Genomic DNA, 24,170 nt, shown 5'->3' with positions numbered 1-24,170 from the left:
GGCAATGTCGCCGCGGCCGTACGCACCCACTGTGATATTGTTTCTTATATTCAGGGGGAGAAGATGATATGACTCCCAATATCGCAGGGGTCGTGCACACCTCCTGCGACATTGTTCCTAATAACCCGAAGGGGAGAGCCAAATATTACTGTCAATATCGCAGGGGGTGTACACCTCTTTGGTAATACTGTTCTTAATATCCATGATGGGAGACGATGATATTACTCCCAATATCGTAACAAGTGTACAGCCGCCTGTGATATAGTTCCTAATATCTAGGTGGAGAGAGGATGATATTACTGCCCATATCGCATGAGCTGTAAAACCCCTTCCATATTTTGCCTACAATCCCGAGGGGAGAGGATGATACTACTCCCAATATCGAAGAAGGTGTACATCCCCCTGGGACATTATTCCCAATATCCACGTTAGGAGATGATGACATTACGCCCAATATCGCAGGGGATGTACACCCACCCCGGGATATTGCTCCTTATATAGAAAGGGGGAGGGGATATTACTCCCAATATCGCAGGGGCTGTACACCCCTCCTGTGATATTGTTCTTAATATCCTAGGAAAGAGAGGATGATACTACACCCAATATCTCACCGGGTGTACACCCACCTCCTTCAGATATTGTTCTTAATGTACTCCACCTCCCCCGACCAGGGATATTGTTCCTCATATCCAGGGGAAGAGAGGCTAACATTACGCCCAATATCGCAGGGGGTGTACACACCCTCTGTGATGTTGTTCCTAGTATCCAAAGGTAGAGACGATATTACTGGCCATATCGCAGAGGGTGTACGCCCTTCTGTCATATTGTTTTTGATATTCAATGGGGGGAGAGGATTACATTAATCCCAACATGGCAGAAGGTCTACAGACCCCGTGATATAGTTCCTAATGTACAGGGAGAAGAGAATAACATTACTCTCAATATCGCAGGGAGCGTAACCCCCACGCCCCCCGTATATTGTTCCTAATATGCAGCGGGGTAGAGGCTGATATTACTCCCAATATCGCAGAAGGTGCACACACACCTGTGATGTATGTCCTAATATCCAGCGGGAAAAGGCTGATATTACTCTGGATCTCGCAGTGGGTGTACACCCCCAAGCCCCCGTGGTATTGTTCCTAATATCTAGGTGGGAAGACGGTGATATTGCTGACAATATCGAAGGGGGTGTACAACTCTTCTGTGATATGGCTCCTGATATCCAGGGGGTGAGTGGATGATATTACTCTCAATAAAGTAGGAACTGTACACCACCCTGTGATTTTGTCCTTAATAACCACATGGGGAGAGGTGATATTACTCCCAATATTACAAGGGGTGTACACCTTGTCTGTGATATTTTTTCTTGTATCCAGGAAAGGACAAGATATTACGACCAGTATCGAAGACATGTACAGCCCCATGGGATATTGTTCTAAATATACAGCTTGAAAAAGGATCCGATGACTCCCAATATAAGAAGGGGTGCACACCCCGCCTGCGATATGAATCGTAAAATCTAGAAGGAGAGTGAATGACATTGCTTTCAAAAACACACAGGGTGTACACCCCGTCTCTGATGTTGTTCCTATCATGTAAAGGAAGAGATGATGATATTACTCCCAATACCGCAGAAGGTATATACCCCCTGTGATACTGTGCGTCACAACTAGTGGGGGAGAGCATGATATTACTTCAAATATGACAGCGGCTTTACACCCCATCTGTGACATTACTCCTAATTTCCAGTAGCAAAAGTAGGATATGCCTCCGAATAGGCCTGTGGTATTTCCCCGACTATTTAGGGAAACACAGGATGACATGACCCCAAATCCCGCAAAAAGTGTACACCCAGTGTGTGATATGGTCCGTACATGCGGAGGTGCAGAGGATATTAGTTTTCATATCACAGGCTGTGTACACACACTCTGTGAAGTTGTTCCTAATAGCAGGAAAAAAGAGAATGCTCACAACGGACACAGGTCACATCGCAGGGGGTGAGGCACCCCCCGCGGTATGGGGAGTAAGGGCCACCCCTTCTCCCCCCCCCTCGCTATTATGATCCACCTCGCAGTGGGGTGAGGCATCCCCCACAATATGGGGAGTAAGAGCCACCTCCTCTCCCCCCCCCCGAGTTATTACGATCCACGGTGGACTCACAGCCTGTTTACTATATTGGGGGTAATATCTCCCCCTCTGGAAATTATGTGCTGTTTGACAGACGGGTGTACACCCTCGGTGTGCAGAGGTTGTACACCCGTCTGTATTGGGAGTAACATCATCCTCTTCCACCCTGAATATTAAGAACCGTATCACAGGTGTGTTTCTACTCCCTGCAATATTGGGTGTCATATCCTCCTCTCCCACACTGAAATTAGAAACAATATCAGTGGGGGCGTGTACACCTTCTGTCATATTTAAACTAATATCATCCTCTTCTCTCCAGGATCATCGGAACAACATCCCTGGGGGGGTGTACACTTTCTGCGATAAATGTAGTAATATCACCCCCTCTGCCTTGGAATATTATTAAGGACCATCTCACACGGGGGTGTACACTTCCTGCGATATTGAGAGTAATATCGACCTCTCTGCCTCTAAATATTAGGAACAGTATCACACGGTGGGTGTACACCTCCTGCTCTGTTATGGGGAGTAATATCTATCTGTTATAGGAAGTAATATCGTCCTCTCCCTTTCAGGATATTTATAACAATATCACAGGGTGAGTGAACACAGCCTGCGATACTTTAATTATTATCATCCTCTCCCCCATGGGATACCAGGAACAATGTCACAGAAGAGGTGTACACTCCCTGCGATATTGGGAGTAATATCATACTCTTCTTCCGTGAATATTAGGAGCAATATCACCGGGTGGCTGTACATTCATTGCTATGTTGGGAGTCACGTCATACTCTATCCCCTGGATATTAGGATCAGTGTCACAGGGTGAGTGTACACCTACTGAGATATTAAAACTAATATCATGCTCTCCATCCCTGGATATTAGGAACAATATCTCGGGTAGGTGTACACCCCCTGCGGTATTAGGAGAAATAATACGATTAATTATTAAGCATCAATCTTAATAATACTATTAATTGTTAAACATCAGTCTTAATAATTATCAATGGTAATATTAATAGTATAACGTTATTAATCATTAATGATTATTTTAAATATGTTTATGCGTGATTAAAATTAGTATTGTCATTTTTCAATATTAGTTATTAATCTTAATCTTATTGTTTTATTACCAACATCACATATTGATTTAACATTACCGATATCATTGTTATTAATAGTGAGGTTGCTATTATTAATAGTAACCATTAATATTTTTAATCCGTATTAACTTTTACTATCTTTATAGTAATTATTTATATCGATGATTTCTATTGTTATTATATTTATCAATATTAATACTTAATATAATTGTTCCCGATATCCGAGGAGTAGAGGATGTTACTCCCAATATCACAGAAAGTGTACACCCCTCTATGATGTTATTCCTAATTGCCAGGGAGTAGAGGATGACATTATGAAAAATATCGCAGTGGGTATACATCCCTTCGGTCATCTTTTTTCCTAATATCCTGGGTGGGAGAGAATGATATGACTTCCAATATCGCAGGGGGCGTAGACTTCCCCCGTGATATTGTCCCTATCATCCAAAGGTGGAGAGGATGATATTTCTTCCAGTTTCGCAGGGGATGTACACCACCCCTGTGATATTGATCCTAATATCCAGGGGGCAATAGGATGATGTTAGTCTCAATATTGCAGGAGGTGTACACTCCCTAGGGATATTGTTCCTAATATCCAGGGACAGAGAGGATGATCTCACTCCCAATATAGCAGGGAGTGGACACCCCTTCTGTGACACTGTTCCTAATAGCCAGCGGGGGAGGGGAAGATATTACCCCCAATATCGCAGGGGGTGTACACCCCTTGTGACATTGTTCCTTATATCCTGGGAGGGAGAGGATGATACTAGTGGCAATGTCGCAGCGGCTGTACACACCCACTGTGATATTGTTCCGAATATCTCGAGGGGGAGAAAATATTACTCCCAATATCCCAGGGGGTGTACATCCTCCTGTGACATTGTTCCTTATATTCAGGGGCAGAAGACGATATTACTCCCAATACCACAGGGGTTGTACACACCTCCTGCAATATTGTTCCTAATATCCCGAAGGGGAGAGCCAAATATTACTCTCAGTATCGCAGGGGGTGTACACCTCCTTTGGAATATTGTTCTTAATATCCATCATGGGAGAGGATGATATTACTCCCAATATCGTAACAAGTGTACAGCCGCCTGTGATATAGTTCCTAATATCTAAGTGAAGAGAGGATGATATTACTGCCCATATCGCATGAGTTGTAAAACCCCTTCCATATTTTGCCTACAATCCCGAGGGGAAGGACGATACAACTCCCAATATCGAAGCAGGTGTACACCCCCCTGTGACATTATTCCCAATATCCACGTTGGGAGATGATGACATTATGCCCAATATCGCAGGGGATGTACACCCACCCTGGGATATTGTTCCTTATATCGAGAGGGGGGTAGGGTGATATTATTCACAATATCGCAGGGGCTGTACACCCCTCCTGTGATATTGTTCTTAATATCCTAGGAAAGAGAGGATGATACTACACCCAATATCTCACCGGGTGTACACCCACCTCCTTCAGATATTGTTCTTAATGTACTCCACCTCCCCCGACCAGGGATATTGTTCCTTATATCCAGGAGAAGAGAGGCTAACATTATGCCCAATATCGCAGGGGCTGTACACACCCTCTGTGATGTTGTTCCTAGTATCCAAAGGTAGAGACGATGATATTACTGGCCATATCGCAGGGGGTGTACACCCCTCTTGTGACACTGTTCTTAATATTTAGGGAGGGAGACAATGATAGTACTGTCCATATTGCTGGGGTCACAGCAATATGACGTTGTTTTTAGTATTCAGTTTGGGAGAGGATGATAATAATTTCAATATAACAGGGGACACCCCCCGCCGTGATGTTGTCCCTAATGTCCAAGGGAAGAGAAATGATGACTCACAATATGTCAAGGGGTGTACATCCCCTGTATAATATTCTTCCTAATATCCAGAGGGGATTAGAATATTACTCCCAATATCACAGGGGGTGTACGTGACCCCTTTTATATTGTTTCTAATAACTAGGGAGGGAGAGGATGATATTACTCCCAATATTGTAGGGGTGTACACCCCTCCCATGACATTGTTTTTAATATTTAGGTACGGAGTGGATGATATTACTCTCAATATCTCAGAGGGTTTACACTCTTCCTGGGATACGGTTTCTAATATTAAGTGGGAGAGAGGATGATATTATTCCCAGTATCGCAGGGAGTGTACATGTCCTGTTATTTTGTTCCTAATATCCAGGTTGGGAGAGGATGATATTACTGCCTATATCGTAGGAGTTGTACACCCCATCAGTGATATTATTCCTCATATTCAGGGGAAAAGAGACTGACATTACTCCCAATAGCGCAGGAGGTGTACACACCCCTTTGATACGCAGTGGAGGAGACGATGATATTACTGGCCATATCGCGAGGGGTGTACACCTCCTCTGTGATATTGTTTTTCATATCCAGGGGTTAGAGGATGACGTTACTCCCATGATCGTAGTGGGTGTACACCAATTCTGTGGTATTGTTCTTAATATCCAGGGAGGGAGAAGATGATATTACTGTCACTATCGCAAGGGGTAGACACTCCTTCTTTGATATGGTTCCTAATATCCAGGGGGGAGAGTATGATATTAATCCCAAAATCGCTGTGGGTATACACCCCTTTTTGATATTGTTCCTAGTATGCCGGGTGAGAGTCTATAATATTACTGCCCATATCACAGGGTGTGTACACCAGAACTGCTATATTGTTTCCTATTTCCAGCAATGAAGAAGTTGATATTACTCCCAAAATGGAATGGGCTGTAAACCCCCCATAAGATATTGTTCCTAATATCCACGGGGAAAAGGATGATATTACTTTCAATGTTGCGGCAGGTGTATAATCTGCCTGTTATATTGTTCCTAATATCTGGGGTGGGGGCGGCGGGGTGAGAACGATATTACTCGCAATATCTCAGAGGGTGTACACTGCCCCTGTGATATTGTTCTAAATATCTACTGGGGTAGAAAATCATATTACTCCCAATATCGCAGGTGGTGTAAATGCCCCCCGATATTTTTTCTAATATCCAGGTGAGGTAGGATGATATTACTCCCAATATCACAAGCGGTGTACACACCTTCTTTGATATTTTTCCTACTATTTACTTGTGGAGAGGATGATATTACTCCCAGTATCGAAAGAAGTGTCCAAGCCCCCTGTGATATTGTTCCTAATATCCAGGTTAAAAGAGGATGACATTACCCCCAATATCGCAGGGGGTTGGCTGTACACTCCACCTGTGATATTATTTCTAATATCCAGGGGAAGAGAGAATAATATTACTCCCAATATCGCAGGGGCTGTACACACCTTGTGATATCGTTCCTAATATCAATGAGGGGAGGAGATGATATTACCACAAATATCAGAAGAGGTGTACACCTTTCCTGTGATATTGTTCCTAATCTCCATTTTGGGAGAGGATATTACTCTCAATATCGCTGGGGGTATACACCCCTTCTGTGATATTGTTCCTAACATCCACAGGGGAAGAGATTAATATTACTCCCAATATCCCAGGGGGTACACGTCCCCACTGTTATATTGTACCTAATATCAAGGGGTGGAGAAAATGATATTACTCCCAATAGCGCCGTGTGTATACACCCCTCCTGTGATATTGTCCCTAGTATCCAGGGGCTAAAGATAGATATTACTCCCAATATCCAGCGGATAGAAGTTGATATTAAATCGAATATCACAGTGGGTGTACACAACTCCTGTCATATTGTTCCAAATATCCAGGCAGAGAAAGGATAGTATTACTCAAAACATTCCTGGGGGTGTACACAGCCCTCTGTGATATTGTTTCTAATATACAGAAAGGGAGAGGATGATATTACTCTCAATAAACAGAAGGGTACAATTCCCATGTGATGTTGTTCTGAATATCTAGGGTGAGAGAGGATGATATTACTCCCAACATTGCAGAAGTTGTAAACACCTTCTGTGATATTGTTCCTAATATCCGGGGAGAAAGAAGATGATATGACTTTCAATATCGCAGGGGGTGTGCAGCCCCCTCCCTGTGATATTGTTCCTAATATCCGGGGGAAAGATGATGATGTTACTCCCAGGATCGCAGGGGGGTGTACACCCCCCTGTGATATTGTTTCTAACATCCAGAGGGGGAGAAGTTGATATTACTTCAAACATCGCCGGGGGTGTACACCCCACCTGTGATATTGTACTTAATATTTAGCGGGAGAGAGGGGGTGATATTACCAATAACGTAGGGGAAAGTCAACCCTCTCCCCTGCTGGATATTACGAGCCATATGACAGGGAGGTGTCCACCCCCCACCATATGGACAGTAATATCACCCTGCTCTCCCCCCACCTCCAGCTTCTTTCTGCTAAGGTCCCCTTGCCCCTCCAGGTGGCTTTCTTGGGCAGGGCATAAAAGAAATTACGTGGTTTTCTTGCTCAGATTTGTTCGCAAGTCCACGAGAAATAGGGAGTCTTGCAAAAATCCGCTGTTACAGCAGCTAAGTCAGCCAGCTAGCCGTGCCCTACAGTTGAGATGACATGTCATGATTCCCCTCTCTTTTACCTGCTGACTCCTCCTCAGCCTTCCGGACTCTGCTTAGGTGCCTCTTCCTCCAGGTTGTCCGCTCCCGTCCCCACCCTTCCTTACCTGCTCTCCTAATACCATGGGCTGATCCAGCGCAGCATTTGTCACACATCTTACAGCTGTCTGCCTCCAGTCTGTATCCGGACTCCACAACCGGAAGGTAAGGGCTGCATCTGCCTTGATCATCATTGTATCCCTTGCTCCTACAACAGCACCTAACACAGAGTAATTCCTCAGTCAACATTTTCTGGATGGGTGAACAAAAAATAAATCTACACATCAAGTGAAAATTAGGCTGAGCAGAAATGAAGCAAGTGATAAAGTACAAGAGAAGCTTATACCTGTTATTCTAGGCATGCTAATTCTAATTTTAGAATTGCTGTGGTTACTTCATGTTACTCTGCCAGGCTTCAGTGTTAGGCAAGGGCAATTCTCTGTGTAAGCAGGGATAGCTTTCCTCAAAGATCCTGTTGGTCCTGGGAAGTGATGGTACATGTGACTCATCCCTCAAACCAGAAGGCTAAACTAAACTAGCAGGAGAGCTGCAGCAGGAACCTTCTGGCAGGAAAGAAACAGCATGCTCTGTGTACCACCCGTGTGTGACCGGAAATAAAGGATGCCCACCATGTGAAGACTGACCAGGACGCAGAGAGAAGGACATCAGGCAAGATCCCGCCCGTGCTTAGGGACATAACATGTTTATTAGCATCATTAAGTACTAGCTGACATGCATAGAGCATTGAGTATGTGCCAGGCACTGCGCTAAGCACTTCACATACACTATTTCATGGAATCCCCACCATGGCCCTATAAGGTGAAACTTATAAATATCACCATTATATAAATGGGGAAATTGAGGCTTGGAGAGGTTAAGTTGTTTGCCTGAGGTCACAAAGCTGGTAAGCAGCAGAGCTGGAATCCAAACCAACAGAAATTCCATCTAGATACCCAACTCCTCACTGCCGTCTATCCTTGGAAACTAGACTAGTCTCCAAGGAAACATGAATCTACATTTTCTTTCAACTAATAAGAGCTCTTTCCTTACGGTAATTATTTATAGTTTTAATAAAAATTTAAAATCTATTTCAAGATTAAAGTTTCAAAGCCATCAAACATCAAATATATATGAAAATACATTTGTATATATTATAAACAGATATATGACGTGACATGAAGTGCTGGATCCAGTGCATCAGAAAATACACGCAAATATAAAATACCCGACAGCATTATGTAAAACATCAGCTGCTTGCCAAATCGGTATTAAATACTTAAGCACTGTGACCTGTTGCTTAAAGTATTACAAATCCAGCCTTATCTAAAAATCTCTATTTGTCCTAGGAAACTAATACTTTTTAAAAACAATAATTTGGTAATTTTAATAATATTTAGATCTATCTAAACTTAAAGCCTATGTATTTACCACCCTTTTACATGCTTACCAGTATTACAGACACAATAAATTTTATCAGGTATTTTTGATAATGTGCTAGGAATTGTTTGAAATATAAAGAATAAGATTTCGTTTTCACCATCTCAGAGATTCCAGATAGTGGTGGACGCAGAAACCCGTGAAAATAACTGCAGGATGAAATAGACGAAATTATAGAAGCCCTATGTACCATGGAAAAATGGACATGGACATGGAAATTTTATTTCATATGCATACTCGTTAAAGAAAGAAGAAGCCTAAAAAAGTTAGCTACCTTTGGTTTTTATTACTTATGTCTTACACTCAAGTGAACTTTTTTCTGTCTAATCTAATATCATTCAAATCCTGAGTCCTTTTAATTAAGTTATCCTAAAATGAATTTTCATGAACACAGAATTTGTGCTATTACTCTATCTGCACCTCATGGATATTACCAGATTTTAGATTTTATGTTTTAAAACACAAAACAATATAAAACCTAAAGTTTTAACATAAAATGTCTTTGGATCTTCAACTAAAATACTAAAGATATAAAAAACTTTATTCTCCTCAAGACAAAACTGGATTTAAAATTGTCAATGAAATAGTTGATTGATCATTTATATTTCTATAAATATATGGAAAATAATGTTTTTTAATTGTAAGACATTACAATTTTAGATTGTATTTGCATTTAGGAAAATTTCACATAATCTTTACCAGATCCATGGTTAAGTAACATGTTACTGTTAAGTATGCTGATGGAGGCACATTTCCTCCATCAGCATAGGAATAGGATGACCTGGGAAAGGGAGTATTGTTAGTTTTCCTAGCGCCAGCTTCAATAGGGATTGGGGTTATTTAAAAATACAGGAGAAAAATAAGGAGGCGCTCAAAAACAAAACACAAAACCCACATCGATGGGGGTATGTCAAAGGGGGGAACAGGAGATAACTGAAAGAGTTCCCAATGGTCAAAGCTGGGATAATTTGAGCAACAAAATAAAGCAGTATTAAATTGTAACCCAAAGTATAAAACATTCATGTGTCCACACTGATAAACATAAATGATCGAACTAATAAAGCGAAAGGGACAAGTGTCCCTTGCAGAAGAATTTCAATTAATTATGTAGACCACTCCCAAGAAAGTACACTACAACTCCCCATTCCTTTAGTGTGGGCCGTGCATAGTGATTTCCTTCCAAAGAGCACAGTATGAAATGGGGGAAAAGAGTAACTTTACAATGGAGAAACCTGACAAACACTCTTTCAGCCAGGTGATCAGGTCGTCAACATCAACATCAATAACAGTCATAACCTTTTATTTCATGTCATAAAATGGTGACACTTACTTGTGTTAAAAAAATTTAATAACAATGTAATCATTATATCTCTGCAATCAGCTGAAGTTCTAAGAAAAAATGACAATGTTGAAAGTTGTATCATCATTATTACAAACTTTCATGTTCAGTATATGTAAACTCCAAAGCCAATTTCAAAAGATATTTTTGTGGAATACCATTCTTTAAAAAAAAAGGATATTATATATAATTGTATGAATGTTAAATGTTTTACAGTACTGATTTGCTACATTTTATGTATGCTGTAAAACAAATACCATTTTAAAGTATATTGGAATTCGTAACTAAAGTAATAAATAAATGCTTGAAATATACCCAGTAGAAACTTATTTTTATTATCCAGTCCTTTTGATAAGAAATGCCTCTAGTGCTACGTACAAACTTGATCTTCTTTGAAATGTGTTGTCCACTGCTTTTCTGTTTCTGTCACAGTAGCTATAAACAGCTGTTTAAGGATATCCTTATCTAAATTTCTGCCTGCAAACAAAACAAAATATGACGTGATTACATTATGCTTATTAAAATGACACAGTTCACCTATCGATTCCAGTTCATTAAATGCTTTATGGTGTTTAGAAATTTACAAAAAGAATAGTAATTGAGTGATTCCATCTTTAACTTTCCAGGTCAGTACATCAAAGTCACATTGGTCCTTGGATTAACCACTTTTCTAAAAGTGAAGAACAACAAAAGTCCTAACAAGCTTTTACGAACGTTGTAACGTGATAAAGATGAAACATTGACCACAAGCTTATTTCGTTTTAAAAGAGGACCTGAATGGTTAATCTGTTTAAGTGGCACATGATATCCCTTTCAAATATATTTTTCACTTTGTTTTAAAACTGTGAATCCTTTGAGACTTACCAAGGAGGACCAATCGATTTGTTCTCTCAGTGTCATCCTTCCAGCTCACTGGAGTCTCCTCCAGATCATAGAGCTCATGGACACCCTGGACAATCACTTGTTGTGATTTGTCTTTGATTGACACCAATCCCTGCTCAAAAGAGAATTGACTGAACATTAATCAGCCTCAGTTCAAACTTCAAAGCAGAAATAGAGCATCAATGTTAATGGATTAATTACTGATATTCACTTAAAAAATACAAACTCTTAAGCTGAGAAAATTACTTAATTCCAATTATTTGTGAATTACAAGAAGTTTCTTAATGTTTTTAATTTTCAAAAAAGGTTTCTGTGTATTGATTTTTTTTTTGAACAATCCCCTTTTCTAATGATAAAGTTAATACATATATTAGGATGGTTTTTCAGTGTTATTTATCACAACCAAAACCTGAAACAAAATGATGAAATATGTGTCATATCCTATTGATTAAAGATTTTATATAATGTTTCACAGTTTTAGTGGGAAAAGTTGAGAAGTTAAAGGAATTTGGTTATATTCAATAATTTGTTTTAGAAATGGGTTGCAATCAATGAACAATGATGAAATGAAAAACTATTATATTTATCTGAATATGAGCTCATTGTGTATTGATTTGCAGAAATGAGAAATGAATTATCTGATAAACTGGCTCCTATGGGGATGAAATTAATTTATTTGAAATAATATTCTTAATTTACCAAAAACTTTGTGCACACAGTGTGTAGACACTACAAAGCACCTTACAAGGAGAAACGTGTAAGGATGGCATGACTCGCCGGCAGCCCTGGGCTTGTCCACGGTACCCCCATGATGAACAGTAACTCCACTGTGTAAACGCCCATGAACATAAGATTACAGGAATTTTTCCAGTTTAGACATACCATATTTTCTTTCAGACAATTCTTCAATTTGTTTACGTAGATCAGCGATACGATGATTCCATTTCTCTGAAAATCAAGCAAAAGTTGCTTCTCAATAATACGTCCCTATGTCAGAGCAGCACTAACGTATAATGACTGATTTCATATATTTTACATTCTAACAGTCCATATCATTTTATTGCTTTCAAGAAAAAATTTCCCCTTTTTGGTGGTTCTTAGAATTGGTTTAATGGGAGACTATTAGAGAAGCTGAAAAGCAGGAGGGCAGAAAAGTTCAATCAAATTAAACACAATAACAGAGAGGTCACAATGAGGCGGTCTCCAGGGGTCTTTTAGCAAACTTCCTAAAACATGTCTCAGCTGTGTGAAATAAGACTTTACAGCAGCCGGGTGCAGTGGTGCAGGCCTGTAATCCCAGCACTTTGGCAGCAGAGGCAGGCGGATCGCTTTGAGCTCAGGGCAACATAGCCAAAACCCCCTCCCTAGCCCCACCCCCACCCCGTCCCTACCAAAAATACAAAACAGCAGGGCATGGTGGCGGGCGCCTGTAGTCCCAGCTACTCAGGAGGCTGAGGCAGGAGAATCACCTGAACCCAGGAGGCAGACATTGCAGTGAGCCAAGATCACACCACTGCTAGCCTGGATGACAGAGCAAGACTCCACCTCAAAAAAACAAAAACAAAAACACAAGATTAAGAGGGACCCCCGACCTTAAAGATACAAGTTTAAGAGGGACCCCTAAGCAAAAAATGCCAACCCTTTTTCTCCCAATCATTGAAACACCAGGAGGGTGTAACAGTTTTGCAGCCTAGCTGTAGCAGGCTGATGCCCCCAAGATGCCCACATCCTAATCCCGGGAACTGGTGAACATGACCTTATATGGCAAAAGGGGCTTTGCAGATATAATGAAGTTAAGGGTCTTTGGCTTTTGGGGTTGATGTACTCACTCGGATCCTTGTAAGAGCAGAGCAGGTGATGGAGAGGGTGGGAGGTGTAGTGACAGAAGCAGGAAACTCCAGTCATTCGAGACGGGCAGCACAAGCTGAGGAGTGCAGGCCACCTCTACGGCCAGGAAACGGATTCTCCCTCAGAGCCTCGGAGGCCACCGACCCTGCTCCCACCTTGACTCAGTAGGACTTACTGTAGAATTCTGGCCTTCAGACCTGTAAGGGAATACATTTTGGTTGTTTTAAGTCACTAAGTGTGTGGTAATTTGTTGCAGCAGCCACAGGAAACTAGTATTGTAGTGAAGCCTCAAAACCCCCCTGAAGGGGCTGGGCTCAGTGGCTCATGCCTGTAATCCCAGCACTTTGGGAGGCAGAGGTGGGTGGATCACTTGAGGTCAGGAGTTCAAGACCAGCCCAGCGAACATGGTGAACTGCCATCTATACAAAAAATACAAAAACTAGCCGGGCATGGTGGCACATGCCTGTAATCTCAGCTACTCAGGAGGCTGAGACAGGAGAATTGTTTGAACCCAGGGGGGCGGAGGTTGCAGTGAACTGAGATTCCACCACTGCACTCCAGCCTGGATGACAGGGTGACGCTCCATCTCGAAAACAAAACAAAACAAAAAAACCCCACCTGAAGGTTTCCAGTTCTGCCAGCAGTCTCCCACCCAACCCCCAGAAGCAGACATTCCATTGCTGTGGGCCATGGACAGGCAGAAGGAAGCACCTTCTCACGGCAGAGGCCTACCCAGGAGAAACCCAAGGGAAGGCACTGCTGGGCTGGCCCCTCTCTGCCAAGGCCATATTCTTTTTTGTTTGAGGCCAGTTTCACTCTGTCTCCCAGACTGGAGTGCAGGGGCACAATCTCGGCTCACTTCAACCTCTGCCTCCCCAGTTCAAGTGATTCTCCTGCCTCAGTCTCCTGAGTAGCTGGGATTACAGGAGTGTAGCATGCCTAGCTAATTTTTGTATTTCTAGTAGAGATGCGGTTTTGCCATGTTGCCCAGGCTGGACTCGAACTCCTTGCCTCAAGTAGTCCACCTGTCTCAGCCCCGCAAAGTGCTGGTATTACAGGAGTGAGCCACTGCACCCAGCATTTGCCAAGACCTTTGATGGCAGGCTTTTTCCAGGTGATCAGTCCTTGTCTGGTCTGGCTCTGCCCCACTCTCCTCACCTAGTTGGAATCCCTAGCTACTTTTCAGTAGAGGAGAGTGTGTACCCCAATGCCAGCTTGGTTCACATCTGCATTTAACTCATGGAACCTGGCTGCTCCTCAGGTCCTGAAGAAAAAAACGGTCTCTCTGTGGGTATGATAAAGGATGGGCCTGTCCCCAGGACCCTGTGAGAGGGAAGCCCAATGTCCCACCAGGTTGGCAGGGCTGGGGAAGGGAAAGTGTTATGGCAGCCCCAAGAAAAAAAAGAGGCAGCAGAGGGAGCAGGACAGCGCTCACATGGAACTCATGCCACTGCCTGAGTGAGGGGAGGGAGGAGTGCACGCCCGTGACGTCAGGGGGCAGAGAGGCGCAGTTCCAGGGCGGCTTTCCCCCTCACTTCCTGCCATGTTACTCTGATTGCCTCCAGGTGAGCCTGCCCACTTTGTGCCCAGGGGCCTGTAGAAAACCACAGCTCCCCATGGTTATGGCCCCAGGAGTGGGGCAGAGCAGGGAGGAGTCCTGGACAGAGGAGAGGCAGGGGCAGGAGGGAGTGGGCCTCAAACTCCAGGAGGGGGCCCTTCTCATGGGTCCTGCTTTCTGGCTTCTCCTTCCTTACCCCTGGGCTGATCACTCGGGGAAGAACTGAGACAAAGTTTCTCACCCTCAGGCCCAAAGTGTTTAATTACTGGGCCCTTAGGGAGGTGTGAGCCCCCTGAAAGGATGCAAGGTTTTGTTTTCTTTTGTTTTTTGAGACAGTTTCGCTCCTGTCGCCCAGGCTGGAGTGCAGTGGCGTGATCTCACCACACTACAACCTGCGCCTCCCAGGTTCAAGTGATTCTCCTGCCTCAGCCTCCTGAGTAGCTGGGATTACAGGTGCCTGCCACCAGGCCCAGCTTTTTGTATTTTTAGTAGAGATGGGGTTTCACCATGCTGGCCAGGCTGGTCTCAAACTTCTGACCTCGTGATCCACCCCACCTCGGCCTCCCCAAGTGCTGGGATTACAGGTGTGAGCCACCATGCCCGGCCCCAAATTATCTTTTAATTATAAAGACATACATATTGTTTAAACAAGTCAATAAATAACTATATTGAATAACAAAGTGAAGCCTTCCCTTTACCACAATCAACCTACTGTTCTCTATCTGAGGCTCTCTTCCTACGTTCCACTGTCCCAGACTTCTGCAAAGTATTTATGTATCTATTTAGGTATCTGTCCATCTTTCCATTCCTTTCTCAATTATATATTCTGGTGGTTTCGCTCTCCACGTGGCAACTCTACATCCAGGATCAAAACGGCATCAAAGGAAGCTTGGAACAGTGACAACCCCTACCTGAGATGTCTCCATTCCAGGGGCAAGGCTGCCTGGTGCCTGATACCCATGAGATTAGGAAAAGCGGGTGGGGTCCTGTCCACCCCTTCTATTCCCGAACGCTTGGCAGAGTTCCTGTGGCTAACATGCCAGTTGTATCGACTTCTGCGCAGTCTCATGTGAAGTGCCACACTACGTTCTCAGCCTGGGAGGTTTCAGGGCTCAGCTGGCTCAGATCCCATGTGTGGGGAGCATTAAGAAAAATATGTCACCTGTATAAGACTAGTGGCAAAAATCTGACTCAGTGCTACTTCTCTGTTTGTCCTTTACTTAAAAGGAGAACCGTAATTAAAATGATCCAGAAAAGAGAACCAAGCAGGAAACTGAGTTGCTTGGGGAAACGACCATGCTGCATTGATTTTTACATACCCAATGCCAGCAGTGCATCAGGTACACAACAGGTTCTCAATAAACTGTTAAATGGGTAAGTTGATAGAATAAAAAACAAGGTCTCTTCCCAGTGCTGCATGCAGAAAAGCTCAGTTAGAGTGAATTCTTATTTGCAAAGATGAGAGATTTTTAGTCTTCTGATGGCTGTTTCCTCCTCTCTGTTTTCTTTGCCACAGTTTAGGGGCAAAGAAAAGTTTCTATCTCTCTGAAACGGTAGGAGAAACCCTTGGGGCATAGCTAACAAATCAGGCTCTCTCTTTCACGTTGTGAGAATAGAAATATTTAACCATCAGCACAGACAATGTCATTTGCATAAGGGAGTGACTTCCTGGCTGAGAGATGGTCAGAATAACATAGAGCCTAGGAGTGAAGGCAGTGAAGTTTGCGAGCCTAGGGCTCTGGTTCTGGTGTCTGCTTCGTGGCTGTGTGATCTTGGGCAAGTTTCCTAAATGCTCTGCTTCTCAGTTTTGTCATCCATAAAATGATAACAACAGTACCTGCCTCAAATAGTGTGTGGAAGAGGCTTAAACAAGTTAATGTAAGTCAAATCTTGAGCACAATCCCTGGTGTAGCTATACATGTTTGTGTATATATCAGAAGCTCGAAATTATACCATTAGTATTAATAACATACTCTGGACCCTCATTATGATGCTATTCTCAATATCCCAACACTTGATTTGTATTGACAACTCCTAGGCTCAACTGTTCCTCCCACCTCAGCCTCCCGAGTAGCTGGGAATACAGCCACCACACCTGGCTAATTTTTAATTTTTTTTTGTAGAGACAGGGTCTTGCTATGTTGCCCAGGCTGGTCTCAAACTCCTGGCCTCAAGAAATCCTCCCACCTGGGCCTCCCCAAGTGCTAGGATTTACAGGCATGAGCCACCATGCCCAGCTCCCTTCCTCCCCTTTGCTCTCCTAACTCCATCTCAGCATCTGCCCCTGAGGACAAATGCAACAGGGCAATCAGTACATCCATGAACTTCCCATCAGTCCTGTGGTGGACTAACCCAGGGACAATGGTCACTGTCCCCTCTGGTGCATTCTTTGTCCCCATCAGCCTAGTAAGCTCTGGGGCTGGCAGCTGGCACAGAGTAGGAGGCTGCACTCCCTGACCTTTCTATGCTGCACACAGTCCTGTGTCCATCCTGTCCTCAGACCTGCCAGGGCCATGACCAACCTGCCAAGAGTGTGGGAATTGGTATGTGACCCAGCTCTAGGAGGAGGTGGAGCAAGCAAATATAGGGGAAGCTGCTCCCCCAGTAGGTTTAGAGGGAAAGTGGGGTGGGGGCGCAGCAGGGCCAGGCGGGTTAGGGTGTGCGGGTGACGGTGTGCGGGTGAGGGTGTGCGGGTGAGGGTGTGCGGGTGGGGGTGTGCGGGTGAGGGTGTGCGGGTGAGGGTGTGCGGGTGAGGGTGTGCGGGTGAGGGTGACGGTGTGCGGGTGAGGGTGTGCGGGTGACAGTGTGCGGGTGAGGGTGTGCGGGTGGGGGGGGTGAGGGTGAGGGTGTGCGGGTGAGGGTGTGCGGGTGAGGGTGTGCGGGTGGGGGGGGTGTGGGTGAGGGTGTGCGGGTGGGGGTGTGCGGGTGGGGGTGTGCGGGTGAGGGTGTGCGGGTGAGGGTGTGCGGGTGGGGGTGTGCGGGTGGGGGTGTGCGGGTGGGGGGGGTGTGGGTGGGGGGGTGTGGGTGAGGGTGTGCGGGTGGGGGGGTGTGGGGGAGGGTGTGGGTGGGGGGGGTGTGGGTGGGGGTTTGTGGGTGAGGGTATGAGTGCCTGTCTGGCTCTCCTGGGTGGGGCTGGATGAATGTTTGGGCACAGGCAGCGGCTGTCACGTGGCCTGGCTGTGGGTTTGAGACAGAAGCCAGGCAGGTGGGCTGTGTCAGGCACAGCTACAAACTGTGCCAAGGAAGCGGACCAGAGCAGGGGCCCAGGGAAACCTCTGCCTTAGCAGAAGATACTGGGGAGACGGGATCAACCGGGGAGGTCTTCCAAGGCACATGGTGCTTCATGGAGACAAGGCCCAGGACAGGGAGGGCTGTAACCCTGGCTTGCCTGATTGGCTGAGCACAGACAGAAGAGGGTGTGGGCAGCCTGCCAGGTGGATGCCTAAGTGAGGAAGGAATGGGTGGCCAGGTGACTGAGACCGCCAAGACCAGGACCCCACTGTCAGGCCTGTGGCTTCCAAACGCCTGTGGGAAGCGTTCCCCTTTGGACACTGAGGCCATCGGCTTCAGCTTCACACCCTTTTCCAGACAAAGACCCTCAGGTAACCTCAAAAGTCACTTCTGGCCTTCCCCAGAGCGGAAAGGAGAGGGGTGCCTGTGGGCAGGTGACCCTCAGTGCTGGTGGAGGGCACAGCAGAGAGACTGCCTGCATATGGGAGGCCCCCAGCAGACCTTGCCCAGACGTCAGCCCTCGTTTGAGGCAAACTGTAAAATTATCACAATTTAGGCCAGGTGCAGTGGCCTATGCCTGTAATCCCAGCACTTTGGAAAGCCATGGCAGAAGGACTGTCTGAGCCTGCAGTGAGCTATGACTACACCCCTGCACTTCAACCTGGTCAACAGAGGAAGACACTGTATCTAAAATAAATAGGCTTGGCATGGTGGCTCACACCTGTAACCCCAACACTTTGGGAGGCCGAGGCAGGTGGATCACCTGAGGTAAGGAGTTCGAGACCAGCATGACCAATATGGTGAAACCTCATCCCTACTAAAAACACAAAAATTAGCCGGTCGTGGTGGACCATGCCTGTAATCCCAGCTACTCAGGAGGCTGAGGCAGGAGAAATCGTTTGAACCCAGGAGGCAGAGGTTGCAGTGAGCCAAGGTCGCGCCACTGCACTCCAGCCTGGGCGACAGAGTGAGACTCCACCTCAAGAAAATAAATAAGATGGGAAAGCTATGTTCTTAACATTTTTCAAATGATAATTCATACTAAAGAATGTTACCAATACTAATGCACAAAGCATTTTATAAGTTTTAGACTATTAATAAAAAGACACGAAAACTGAGGTATTTATAATCATGCTTAATATTGGAAGTTCCTATACCTGCAATGTAGCAACTAATCATACAAAAATTTAATAAATGACAAAATAAAATTTTGCAAACAGATTTGTAATAACCAGAAAGAAATCTGTATTGGCAATTAATGTAACATAATTAAAAATAATTTGTTATGGTCACCTGCTAAATGCTAATTAATGTAAAATGTTAAAAGATTATTTCAATTATGACATCTTAATTTTTAATGGCTTGAAATATTATAAATATAAAAAACAGGTTTCTAAATTTAAAAGAATGACTAAATTTTTCAGAAATATTTCATATTTCTTGTCATACAATATAAGAACACCATTCCATGTTTCCTTTTAGATTAGGAACCTTCCCTTATCTCCCTGAAAGGAGAATGCTGGAAGGTGCTAGTAAGATGACAGTCTGTCTAAGGACTCCAGAACTGAAGGAATTGTTTTGTGGCAATGCATGTCACTTCCCTAACTCAACTGGAAAAGGAGACAAAAACCTAGTGTTTTCAACCCTCAAGCTAGCAAGAAAACACAGCCCAGGTAAGATCATCTCTTCTCCAACGGAGCTGGAGTCTACTCAACAAGAGGCGACCATTTAGAATAGAATTGTTCAGAAGTTTGCTAACAATAAGCAGCCAACATAGACACATTCTCCATTAAATCTAAAATTCCCTTTTCCCCCACTAGGGTGCCTGAGGGGCATGTAGCAAAAGTGATCCCAACCACACCACGCAAACTAGCCAAGAAACCTTTTTGCCTTCACACATCTGAGAGTCCCTGAGAAGCCGGAGACAACACAGAGGCAGCAAAACACCAACAGGAGAGTCCCAGCATCAGTTCCTGGCCACAGAAACCCTCCTGAGCAGCAGGCAGAACAGAATCCACTACAGCAATCAGCCTGCCAGAGAAGCCTCTGCCCCTGTGGCCTGAGGTTCCACTTTCCCCAAGTGACACCACGGGCAGGTGGGCTGAAGAAGTGGGAAGGTCAAATCGACTGGCCCAGCCAGGATGCCTCTTTGATGATACAAGTGATACCGGTCTAAGCCTCCCCTCTTCCGCAGGGGAAACTAGGTGGCCCAAGGGGTGCCCAGAGGCAGGGGACCTGCCACAGCAGCCACCCTCCTGGGAGATTCCCTTTCTTCTCCTTGGTGATCTCCCTCCAACACACAGCTTGCCAGGGAAGCACCCTGTGTCTTACATGGAGGGATCCCACGACACCAAAACCCAGCCAAAGAAGCCTTTTGTCCCTTAAGGGTTACCACAACCAAAAACAAAAAGATACACAAATAGTAAGCCCCTAAATTCTGTTAAGACTGAAACAATGCTGCCACTCACACCTGGCTCAGACGCCAGCAGAAGGAGGGCACCCTCCAGAGACGGCAGGAGAAGGGGGAGGACTCCTCCTTGCCCTGGTCCACCACTGTCACGGAGGCCTGCGGTACAGAACCGGCAGCTTCTTACCCACCCCAGGCCGGGCCGGACCCCAGAGCTCTCCTACTCCCCCTTCCTGGCCCCTAGACTTGCTGCTGCTGCCACCATTAGTGCCGACGCCAACGGAACCAGTGCTGCTGTCACCCTCCATGCACCTACCCACCCTCCAAGGCTCCTACTACTTGGCCTCCACGGGTACCCTCCTACCACTCCTGTTGAGCTGCAGTCTCCATCACCGTGGCCGCCACAACCGCAGGAGATGAATCACAGAGCTGTGCCATCTTCAGGCTACAACCTCCAGCTCACCACAGGGGACTCCTTCTTCATCAGCCTGGCTTGGAGCAGCTGGGCAGACAATGCCAGAAAAACCTACAACAGGATGCAGAAAGTGGCAGTGTTGGAGCCTCACCCTGTCATGCTGGCCACTGGGTGGCACGGACCAGTTTCAGCAAAGGCACTTACACCTACCCTCCAAAGTCCAGCCTCTCCTCCTAGACCAAGCTGGCCTCCTGACCTGGGGTGGGGACTGGAGACACCACAGTGCCCAGGGCTCACTGGGGAGCAAGAATAGCACAAACTCAGACCCAGCCAGTCCTCCCCACCCAAGTACCAGTTCCCATTCCTCACTCCTCCACCCACAGGACCCTGAGCCCCCGTGGTGCCCACTACTCCAGGCCTGGGGCCCCCAGATGGTCTCCACACCACGCAGCAAGAGGGCAAGGGCCGGGGAACCACGGTGGGTGTGAGGGCCCTGGGGTGGTCAGAGGATTGCCGCGAAAACTCTGTACACCCTCCGCGCTCCAACACGAGCAGTTGTTCACCCTCTAGAGCCTTGAGTCCGGGAAGAGGAGAAGGGCCCCTTCCTCAGAGGCCACCACTGTCGTGGCCACCTCCACAACCTGCCGCTGGCAGCAGCAGTACAGCCTCCCCCCATAGTGCCCCAACCTGCCCCCCCACTGACAAGCGTAGCCCCCGGATTGTGCCCACAACACACCCAGAGACTGCTGCAGGCAGTGTAAACCTGATAGCGCCCCCAAACCACCCCTCTGCTCCTGGCAGTGTAACACTCGATAATGTCCAGAACCCATCCCCGCCACGGGTGTTGCAGCACCAAATAACGCCCCACCAAACCCGCCCCCCGCCCGAACCACAAGCAGCACAGCCCCAGATAGCGCCCCCAATCTGCTCCCGTCTCGGGCAGTGAACGCCCAGGGTAGTGCACCCAACCAACCCCCCCACCCCACCTTCCCCTTTCCCCCACGGACAATGCAGCATTTGACAGCTCCCCTAAAGCACCCCCGACTGCCTGCCAGTTGGCATTGTTGCTGACATTGTAGCCCACGATAGCTCACCCAACCCGCCCCCTGCATCAGCCAGTGCAGCAGCTAATAATGCCCCTAACCCCCTGCCACCCGCCACTGGCAGTGCACGACAGTGCACACAACCCACAACCTGCCTCCAACCCCCCGCCCCCTTAGGCAGTGTAGACCCTGATAGCGCAGCGAACCTGCCCCACTGCCAGCAATTCAACGCCTGATAGCGCCACCCACCAGCCCCCCGCGGCAGGCAGTGCAGCCCCAAAAGCACACCACACCCGCTCCCCTACCCCCCCGCAAGCGGGCAGTGCAGCCGCAGAGAGCGCACCTACCCTGCCACCTTTCTACCAGTCTAACAGAGATGCAGTCTCCGTCGCCACCACCAACCACAGCCAGGAGAACCGCGGTGGCCAAGGCTCCAGCCACCAGCGTTGGACACGGTCCCCACCTTCTCCTAGACCTCTAGCCGGTCAAGAGCATCTCCAGCTGCCACCCACCCTCCTACGGCTCCGGCCGCCATCTTACTGCTCCAGCCCCCGCCTACCGCCCCGGCCGCCCTTTTACTGCTCCAGCCCCCGCCTACCGCCCCGGCCGCCCTCTTACTGCTCCAGCCCCCGCCTACCGCCGCGGCCGCCCTCTTACTGCTCCAGCCCCCGCCCACCGCCCCGGCCGCCCTTTTACTGCTCCAGCCCCCCTCCTACGGCTCCGGCCGCCCTCTTACTGCTCCAGCCCCCGCCCACCGCCGCGGCCGCCCTCTTACTGCTCCAGCCCCCGCCCACCGCTCAGGCCGCCATCTTACTGCTCCAGCCCCCGCCCACCGCTCAGGCCGCCATCTTACTGCTCCAGCCCCCGCCCACCGCTCAGGCCGCCATCTTACTGCTCCAGCCCCACTCCTACTGCTCCAGCCCCACTCCTACCGCCCCGGCCGCCCTCTTACTGCTCCAGCCCCCCTCCTACGGCTCCGGCCGCCCTCTTACTGCTCCAGCCCCCGCCCACCGCTCAGGCCGCCATGTTACTGCTCCAGCCCCCTCCTACCGCTCAGGCCGCCCTCCTAAAACTCCAGCCGCGCTGCCATCTCTGTTGCCAGCACCATCCAGAGTGAGACGAGCCACGGTGTTGCAGGCTCCAGCCTCCAGCTCCCCCTTCTCCTGGTCCTCTAAGTCGGGGACAGAGTAGCTCAGTGGGAGATACTGGAGAGCCTAAACTGGCGTGAGGCCTCCTCAGCATGCACATTGGGTTATGCGCATGGTTCTGGACTACATGTTCTGATTGGGTGAGAGAAAACCTCTAGGCCTTCTCTGATTGGCCTTTATTTTCATACTCTGATTGGTTGTCCAGTCCTGGAACGTGTAGTCCAGGAACCTCATGAAAAACCTCAGTATATAATTGGTGCTGAAGAAGAGCGGCTCTTCCAGGTTTTTCTGTGTCTGCTCCCGGTGCTGCTCCGAGCCCGGCTTAGAGGACCAGGACAGACTGGAGGCTGTAGTTTGCGGCACCGCGGCTGGCCTCCCTGCAGTTGGTGGCGACAGAAACTAGTGTGGCTGGAGTGGTAGGAAGGGGAAAATAGTTTTGGGATAGATGGAGGGGTAAAGAGGGTGGTTAGTGCCAAAAGGAAAAAAGGATGGCGAGCCGGAGAAGACATTGCATAAAGACGGTGAGAAAAAGATGTTGGGGAAAAAAAACTGGGGGGTAGATGGAGGGGGAAAACGGGGTGGTGAACAGGAGGGAGAGAAGGTTTCATGGAAAGACGGTGGGGAAAAAGTTTGTGGGTAGATGGAAGGGGGAAAGAGAGGGTCGTGAGGGGGGAACGGGGATGAGCAGGAAGGAGAGAAGGTTTGCAAAAATACGGTGGGGAGAAAAGAAAGGGAAAGAAGACTGTGGGTAAAAAGATTTTGAGTAGATGGAGGGGGGAAAACGGTGACAAGTGGGAGGAGAAAAGAGCGTGCAGAGGAGGGAGGGGGAAGAGAGTGTGGTGAGCAAGAGGGAGAGAAGGTTTTGCAAAAAGACAGTGAGGAGAGAAGCTTTTAGGTAGATGGAGGGGGAAAAGAGGGTGGCAAGCGGGAGGAGAATAGAAAGTGTGGCCAGAGGAAGTGGGGAAAGAGGACTGGGAAAAAGGCTATGGGGAAAATAGTTTGGGGTAGATGGAGGGCAAAAACAGGGTGGCAAGCAGGATAGAGGAAAGGAGGGCAAGCGGG

The 24,170-nt window shown here is 47.0% G+C and overlaps 1 long non-coding RNA gene and 1 pseudogene across 2 annotated transcripts; both read right to left on the bottom strand.

Annotated features, from left to right (window-relative positions):
• The window catches only part of LOC115934648 (putative uncharacterized protein FLJ45355), a 40,552-nt pseudogene extending 40,154 nt beyond the window's left edge, over positions 1–398 (bottom strand).
• A 2,840-nt stretch (positions 399–3,238) lies between these two features.
• On the bottom strand, positions 3,239–23,412 carry LOC115934615 (uncharacterized). 2 transcript variants are annotated; one of them, XR_010134028.1, is made up of 7 exons: positions 23,011–23,412; positions 20,867–21,028; positions 13,288–13,503; positions 12,341–12,406; positions 11,441–11,570; positions 10,955–11,053; positions 3,239–8,020 (listed from the first exon to the last, which is right to left on the bottom strand). It is a non-coding gene; the product is annotated as an uncharacterized lncRNA (long non-coding RNA). The 2 variants fall into 2 exon arrangements; XR_010134029.1 differs by lacking the exon at positions 23,011–23,412 and adding an exon at positions 21,128–21,529.
• Positions 23,413–24,170: the final 758 nt, after the last annotated feature.

This window comes from Gorilla gorilla, chromosome 4 (assembly GCF_029281585.2).
Source record: "Gorilla gorilla gorilla isolate KB3781 chromosome 4, NHGRI_mGorGor1-v2.1_pri, whole genome shotgun sequence".
NCBI classification, from domain to species: domain Eukaryota; kingdom Metazoa; phylum Chordata; class Mammalia; order Primates; family Hominidae; genus Gorilla; species Gorilla gorilla.
Note: the sequence above shows the minus strand (reverse complement) of the source record. Positions and strands in the feature narration are given on the sequence as shown.